Genomic DNA, 8,518 nt, shown 5'->3' with positions numbered 1-8,518 from the left:
TCAATCTAACCTGTCCCCCTCCCACAGATTTACAAACTTTTGACTGAATTTTTCCAGGGCTGGATATAATTAGGCATGGAACCAGAGGTTCCCAAAGTCTGCTATATGCCTACATAATATACCCATATGCATGTGTAGAAAATGCTTTTGATCTACAAATCTTATATAGAAAAGCAGCTTATGATGGAGTTTCTTAAAAACCCTCTTCTATGGAGCATTTATCCTCTTCAGGGATAAATCTGGATTTAATTCCCAGTTAGCCTCATCAAACCACACAGGCAAGTTTCCTTCATCTTCTAGTGTTCTGGTTTAAAAACCCTATGCATGTTCCTTTAGTTCCATTCTGTCACCTAGGCTTAGAGTGGGATGATCTGAGGAGGCTGTGGTGAACACGACAAAGAGGAAATGCTGTGAATCAGTAATGTCCTAGGCGGCAGAAATAGCTGAGTGCAGCGACTAATACATAGTAGCTGCTCAATAAATATTGTTGCCAGAGTCCTTTGATACCGGCCAAACTGCTAAAGCCCAGGGAGATTAAGTGACTTATCTAGGATCATACAGCTGGTCAGTGACAGAGACTCCACTAGGTCGTGGATGATTCATGTGAAAGAGGAATCTTTTAAACACAGGAACCTTCTAACACTTCTAATATATATATATATATGTATGTACATGTATATATAATTATATATGCAATACAATGGAATACTACTCAGCCATAACAAAGAATGAAATAATGCCATTGGCAGCAACATGGATGGACCTAGAGGTTATCATACTGAGTGAAGTAAGTAAGACAGACAAAGAGAAATACCATATGATTTCACTTATATGTGGAATCTAAAATATAACAAAAAAGAACATATCTATGAAAGAGAAACATTCACAGAGAGCAGACTTTTGGTTAGCAATGGGTATTGGGGGTGGGGGAGGGAAGGATTGGGAGTTTGGGATTAGCAAACTTCTATATATAGGATGAATAGGCAACAAGGTCCTACTCTCTAGCACAGGGAACAATATTCGACATCCTGTGATAAACCATAATGGAAAAGAATAGGAAAAAAAGTATTTATGTATAACTGAATCTTTGTTGTACAGCAGAAATTAATGCAACATTGCAAATCAACTATACTTCAATAAAATTAAAAAATTTAAGTATTATTTATTCTTACCACTAAAAAAATAAAAGAAATTAGGATGTGGGAATTCCCCAGCCATCTAAGAGAGGTTAGGACTTGGCTCTTTCAGTGCCAAGGGCCCAGGTTCAATCCCTGGTCGGGGAACTAAGATCACACAAGCCTCATGGAAGGGCAAAAAAATAAACAAATAGAACACTAAAAAATACATATATATAGTAACCTTCTAGAATCACAGTCTCTCAGAATGACCAGTGTGATCTCCCTGGAGCCAGCATCCAATGATAAGCTAAAAGTGCTCAGAATTACCACCCAGAGATTTTAGTCCTGCCCCCTGGTACTACAGGAAGCAGCCAAACCCTTCCACTTGATAAGGATTTGAAGACAGTCAGTGGAGCCTCTGCAAATCCCTGGTTCCTTTAACCACCCTCCACGTGACATTCCTTCCACTCAATCACTTCATCGCCCTCCTGTGGATTCACCGAAGTCCCTGTGATGCCCAGGAGCGGGTGCCTCCTCTGAAGAGGACTTGCTCTGCCGCTTCCTCTGGACCTTATGAGAGCATGCTGCATCTCTCGGCACTCACATGGCACTGTGTGCCCTTCTTTAATCTGTGGTTAGCTCAGACCCCCCAAGATCTTTTTTATATGATCGCTTATCAAACTGCCTCCTTCATCTGAAAAACGTACAACCAAATATTTATAAACTCTGTACTGCACTTCATGTGGGTCCCACTTTTTAAGGTCTGATTCCTGGAGGAAGATGCCATCAAATTCTTCTAGGCCAGAAAACCTAAGTCTAAATGGTAAACCTTCAGTGAAGTATTCTTCCACAACCTTAGTTTTTTTTCCTGCCTCACATATTTTTATCTATGTGTGCAACCTCATGGACTATGGCTTGCCAGGCTCCTCTGTCCATGGAAATCTCTAGGCAAGAGCACTGGAGTGGGTTGCCATTTCCTCCTCCAGGGGATCTTCCCAACCCAGGGATTGAACCAGTGTCTCTTCCATCTCCTGCATTAGCAGGCAGGTTTTTGTTTTATTTATTTATTTTTTACCAGTAGCGCCTCATGGGAAGTCCATTTTCATCTATATAAAACTTAAATAAGGATCCTTTCTACAAACTATTAGAGCTTACTGGTTTAAAGATAGCATACATGTGTTCAGCAGAGTAACATTTATTTATCATGTACCGGACACTGCGAAGGGCTTTGTATACATTTAGTTCGTTCCCTCTGACAGCTAGAGGATTGTTCTCCCAAGTTTATAGACAAGGAAGCTGATGCTCGAGAGACTTCACTGTTATTAAGGGGAAGAGGCATGACTTGAACCTAGTTCTGGCTAATCCCAAAGACCATGTCCTTTCATTTAAGCCAGTGGCTCTTAACCATGGCTGCACATTAGAATCAGCTGGGGAGTACTCAACCCTCCCAACACCCAGGCCCAACCCCAACCAATTAAAGTGGAGTCCCTGGAGGTGGGCTCCAGGCAGGGGTAGGTTGTAAAGGCTCCCCAGGTGAATCTAATATACAGCAGTAAAACCACTGCTTTGTACCATGCTGCTTCCAAGGTATATTAGGCCAGCATAGATGTGAAAACAACTATTAGGCCCTCTGTATATTTGTAGCACTGGTTGCTTCAAAAAGCAAGACTGAAGTTATTTAAAGGCACTAACATCAAACGAATAGTGCTGGAGAGACTAAGCCTGCAGTCCCCTGTTCTGATGAGGGAGCGAGGGTAGCCACCTATACTCCCTTGTAACTTCCCACCCCCTTGAAGCTTCCGCAGCTTATTTCTCTGAGTTATGTGCTTTCCCTGTTCACTGCGTTCAGTTCTAGAAGCTGGCCTATCTGCTGGGTGAGCAGACTACAGGTGAGTCCTAAACATTCGTAACTGTGGTGGGACATTTCTGTGTCTCTTTAATGTACGAGGACAAAAGTCTTGTGTTTCCTGTTTTGCTTTTCCCTTTCTGAGTAGGTTGTCAGAGATGGTGCCTGAGAGGTTTGCCTGGGGAATCAAGACTCTATATTCCTTCCTGTACCCCTCTAGTGAGTCCTTATATGATGTTTGCAAAATTAGGAACGGACATGATGCAACAGGGAAAATAATTCGTACATTAGCCGGAGGTGCAAATCCCCAAAGATCCCATTGCCAAACTAAGAAAACTCCAAGTCACTGGGAAGCTGTAAAACCTAGCACTGTGAGAACAAAGGGCCCAGGCATATGGAACAGCTTATCAGAGGCCGGGCAACAGAGCCCGCGTGAGAACAGGGCTGGCTCCAGAGAGAGACACCTAGGTCTGTTCAAGGAGAGGTCAGAAAGCGTTGGGGATGGAGAGAGGGCTGAAAGATGTGATTAAAGTAAATCCTCCAAAGATGGAAAAGCTGGCCTCAATGGCTCCTTCCTGTGCTTAATACACTTTCTCATTTTCCTGAGGGTGGGCGTGGGCACTCTCGGCCATTTGCTTCTTGCCTGCGGCTCCCTGTCCTTCCTCCAGCACTGGAAGACATTCTCTGCAAATCCTGGGTGTGTGCTTCCCCTTTTACAAGCAGTCAGGCCTCTGGGAAGAAAATGGTTCTCTCTTCAAAATCATAATACCATCGTAGAGGCAAAAAAAAAGCCTCTTCTCATAGCCTTCCCAGAGACTCCGTTGTAATAACCCCTAAGTAGAAAGGGCTTCTGGGACAGTTTCCACTCACACACATCGAGTGCTGAGGCGAATGAAAGCGGAGACCCAATTTAGGTCTCTAAATACACATGGACTGTGACGAAAAATGGGACTGAGTGGTGGGTTTTTTTTTAATCTCTTTATCCTGTCTTTCCTTCTTTTTTTTTTTTTTTTGGCCTTGAAGGAGTCAGGTAATCTAATCTCCACAGACCTCCATTTTTCCTCAGTTTGCCTGGGCAGCAGACACCAACGAACAGAGTCTTGGAAGATAAACAGAATGTGTCAACACATCCAAAATGTTTCCCTCACGTGGCTCTCAGCTCACACTTCTTTCGAGCATTGGAGCCATGCGACATTTCCATGCAAAGAAAGTCTCAAAATAGCAAGCAGTAAACAGAGCCAGGGAGCCTGATGTAGCCCTGCCCTGTGCCAGCCCTGGGCCCTGCTCCCATCCACAGGGAAGCCAACTCTTTCCCTCCTCAGACAGCCAAGCCAGGCTACACGGTCAGATAATCAATGACAGGTGTCACGCCCCATAATAAACCTGAAGGAAATGAACAGACACATACAGAAACCTCCAGGCTTGATTGCTGCAGGAGCAGCGTTGACTGGCACCTTACAAAGAAGCCCTGCATGTGGGCCTGGATCCTTCCATCCCAGGTGCCCTTGGATCACCAAGGAAGGTGAGAGAACGGAAGGGGCCCCAGGAACTGCTCGACTGGGGAGGCTCTAGCCAGCAGGGACTGGGCCAAGACACCGGCAATGTTTATTCAGCTTACAGCTTTCATTTATCCTAAGTCATTTCAATGAGTTCAAGGAAAGAAATCATTCTACTGGATTGAGTCCATCCCTAAATATTTGGGACACACGCTGAAAGGTTAGAAGCAAACTCCTGCAAAGAAATGATTGCTGGAATGAGGGAGTTGGCTACCAGAGGAGGCCTGGGATGAAGGCCAACCATGACCCGGGAGGGAATCAAGCACAGTGAAACGATCCATGAAGTTTCTTGGCATTTTCAAGCACTCCTGGAAAGAGAGTGGCTCATCAACTTCACTGAAGAATCTCTGAACAAATAGCTCCACTGTCTCTGGGTTTCCTGGCCGCAGAAATGGGCTGGGCAACTTGACTGAACACTGGGAAATGAACATTTTGAGTCTGGCATCTGAGGCTTTCTACTGGAGTTCAGGGTGCTTCAAACAGCTTGCTGTGATCTTCAAGGTTACCCATGTGCCAGGCAGAGCCCCAGGAGAACAGGTTTTCTCAGCCCCACCTGGACCTACATCTCTTGGCCTCTATTGTTGTGTAGGGATGGATTTGAGTCAAGCATATCCTTTGTCTCAAAAACAACAAAATGAAAACCCAAACCTATCAAAAACTACTCCAACGAGGCAGTGACTAATTTTCCAACAGAAACTTCTGAGAAAAAGAGAGAAGGGACTAATAGAGTCAGCATCCTATTAGATTGAGGCTTCCCTGGTGGCTCAGATGGTAAAGAATCCACCTGCAATGCAGGAGACCAGGGTGTGATCACTGGGTCAGGAAGATCCCCTGGAGAAGGAAATGGCAACCCAATCCAGTACTCTTGCCTGGAGAATTCCATGGACAGAGAAGCCTGGCAGTGGGCTCCAGTCCATGGCGTAGCAAAGAGTCAGACATGACTGAGCAACTAACATACATATTGTTAGAATAAAGGGTCAAGAGCAAATTTCCTGTTTTGGAGAGCTTGGGCCACACTTTTGGGCTTCTTTTTTGGAAACCCAGCACCAGCAAGAGGAGGTGGTGAGCACTTGCCGTGGGAGTTCTCTGCCAAGAATCAGGGACCCAGGCCCGGACCCTGGATCCAGTCCTGGAGGCCAAGGTGGAGCTACAAAGGATGCTACAAAGAATGGACTGGAGTTGCTACAAAGGGGAACAAAAAAGGGGGTTGGAGAACGAGGACAACCTGGATGCCCACAACAAACCAGGGTGGAGGCCGGGACGTGTGCGAGACACAAAGCTGGAGGGGCTCCACAGACACCGGCCCCTCCAGGCCTGGCTCTGCTTCCCAGGCCCCTGGCCCTGTCTGTGGAGAAAGGGTGCCGTGAAGGAAGGATGCACCCCTGGTGAAGACAGTCACGTCACCCGCACATTATGGCACATTGTATTTTTTGAAGCATATACTCCTGCTTCTAAGAAAGAGATCACAGTTTCATTTGTGGGAGCAGAACTGCCAAAGTACCCAACAAAAGACCAGAAACGAAGAGGCAGGCACAAAAACCTCTCACCAACATTCCTTCGAGCAAAGCAAAGCATTACCACGAGGCTATTTTCACGGCAAGAGGCTCATAGGCACCTTTAATCCTGAAGAAGCAAGATGAAACACCCTACAATCTCTGCTTCAAATCCATGTTTAAATTTTACTTTAAATGTTTTATGATAAGGGATACAAAGTCTTACTTAATGTACCTTCTAAGGATTTCTTGTCCTGAAGCAATTTGTAAATGTTGCAGGGTGTCAGAAGTAGGTTTCCGTGCAGAAAAGAAGCTGTGTTCTGAAATGCCAAGGGGCATGGGGCTAGAAGGAGGCCCTGGGGCCATCTGATGGGAAGAGGAGGTTTCTCATTGCCCTGGAGTCTCCCCAAGAGTTTATTACTTAAGATTAGGAAACCTTGAGCAATAGGGCTTTGGGATTTCATCTCAAAATCCTCTAGGCAGCAGACTGCTCACTTCGGGATGCTGCTGTGTGTTAACAAGGGATGGGTTAGAGCATCTGCAGCAGAGGCAGGGCAAAGCACGAGCAGGTCAGAGCCTCCTTAGAGGTAAGCTGAGAGGGCTGGGCCCAAGTTGGAGTCAGCAAACTTTTTCTGGGAAGGACTAGCTAGTTAACAACAGGAAATATGGCTCACATATGGTCCCTAGCATATTCTTTTCATTTTTTAAACAGCTTTACTGTAATATAATCTGCATATCACACAATTCAGCCATTTAAAGTATATCATTTAGGGACGTCCCTGGTGGTCCAGTCGTTAAGACTACACACTTCCACTGCAGACGGCATGGGTTAGATCCCTGGTCTGGGAACTAAGATCCCACATGCCATGGGGTGTGGCCAAAAATTTAAAAATACAACTATAATTTAGTGGTGTTCCGTGCATTCACTCTGTTGTACAATCATCACTATAAGAATTGTCTTCTCATGTTTATCACCACAAAATTAAACAAACCTGTATCCATTAGCCATCATTCCCTTTTCCCCATCATCCGAAGCTCTAGATATGTTGGCCTATTCTGTTCATTTAATATAAATGGAATCACAAAATGTGTGTCTGGCAAATGGCTTCTCTCAGTATAGTGTTTCCAAGTTCATAAATGAGGAACATGTATCAGGAATTCATCCCTTTTTTTGACCAAATAATACTCTATTGTATGGATATTCCATACTTTGTAATTCTTTCCTCAATGGACAGTTAGATTAGTCCCTCCTTTGGGTTATTGCTAATAATGCTGCTATGACATTCCTATACAATGTCTGTATGGATCTGTGTATCTGTGTATTCAATTCTTCTGGATATATACCTAGGGTTGGAATTGTTATGCCATAACAGTAACTTTATGTGTAATCTTTTGAGGAATTTCTGTATTTACGAATTGATGGCACCATTTTCCCATTGCACTAGCAATATATAAGAGTTCTGACTTATTCACAGTTCTCACCAGCACTTGCATTTGTCTTTTTGATCATTACCATCCTAGTGAGGGGCTTCGCTGGTAGCTCAGTTGGTAAAGAATCTACCTGCAATGCGGGAGGCCTGGGTTTGATCCTTGGGTTGGGAAGATTCCCTGGAGGAGGGCATGGCAACCCACCCCAGTATTCTTGCCTGGAGAATCCCCATGGACAGAGGAGCCTGGAGGGCTGCAGTTCATGGGGTCACAAAGAGTTGGACATGACTGAGCGAGTGAGTGTGAAGTATGATCTCACTGTGGTTTTAATGTATATTTTCCTAATGACTCTTGATGTCAAGCATCTTTTCAAGTTTTTTTTTGCATCAACACTCTATCAAAAGAATGTAAAAACTACAGCCATACCACCCTGAAGTCACTAAATTTCATCTGATCTACAAAGCTAAGCAGGGTTGGGCCTGGTTGGTACTTCAGTGGGAGACCACCTTAGAATTCTGGATGCTATAGGCTTAAAAAACAAAACTAGACTTGGGATCTATCCCCAAGCTAATTTTAAAGAATTCTGGAAATTCCCTAGTGACCTAGTAGTTAGGATTCTAGATTTTTTACTGCCATGGCCCAGGTTCAAGCACTGGTCATGGAACTGAGATCCAGCAAGCCATGTGGCATGGCAAAAAAAAAAGGTGCTCCAATAAGAAATCTGGAACTCTTGACATAAATGGAAAAATAGAAAGTTTCAGTGAAGAAAAAGAAGATATAAAGAACAAAACAGACATTTAGGGGAAAAAAAAAGTGTGGAAAAAAATAACTCACATATGGGAGAAAACATTTGCAAATCATATATTTGATGAGGGTTTGATATCTTGAAAGATATTTTTAAAAGTCCTAATATTCAACAACAAAAAGACAAACATCCTAATTGAAATGAGCAAAGGACTAGAATAGACATTTCTCCAAGGAAGATATATAAATGAGTTATAAGTACATGAGAAGATGCTCATCAATAGTCACCAGGGAAATGCAATTCAAAACCACAGAAGATACCATATCATACCC

At 43.9% G+C, this 8,518-nt stretch overlaps 1 pseudogene; it reads left to right on the top strand.

Moving 5' to 3' along the window:
• The first annotated feature begins 7,853 nt into the window (after nucleotides 1-7,853).
• Nucleotides 7,854-7,972, top strand: LOC138072039 (5S ribosomal RNA; annotated as a pseudogene).
• Nucleotides 7,973-8,518: the final 546 nt, after the last annotated feature.

This window comes from Capricornis sumatraensis, chromosome X (assembly GCF_032405125.1).
Source record: "Capricornis sumatraensis isolate serow.1 chromosome X, serow.2, whole genome shotgun sequence".
In the NCBI taxonomy this organism is placed as follows: domain Eukaryota; kingdom Metazoa; phylum Chordata; class Mammalia; order Artiodactyla; family Bovidae; genus Capricornis; species Capricornis sumatraensis.
Note: the sequence above shows the minus strand (reverse complement) of the source record. Positions and strands in the feature narration are given on the sequence as shown.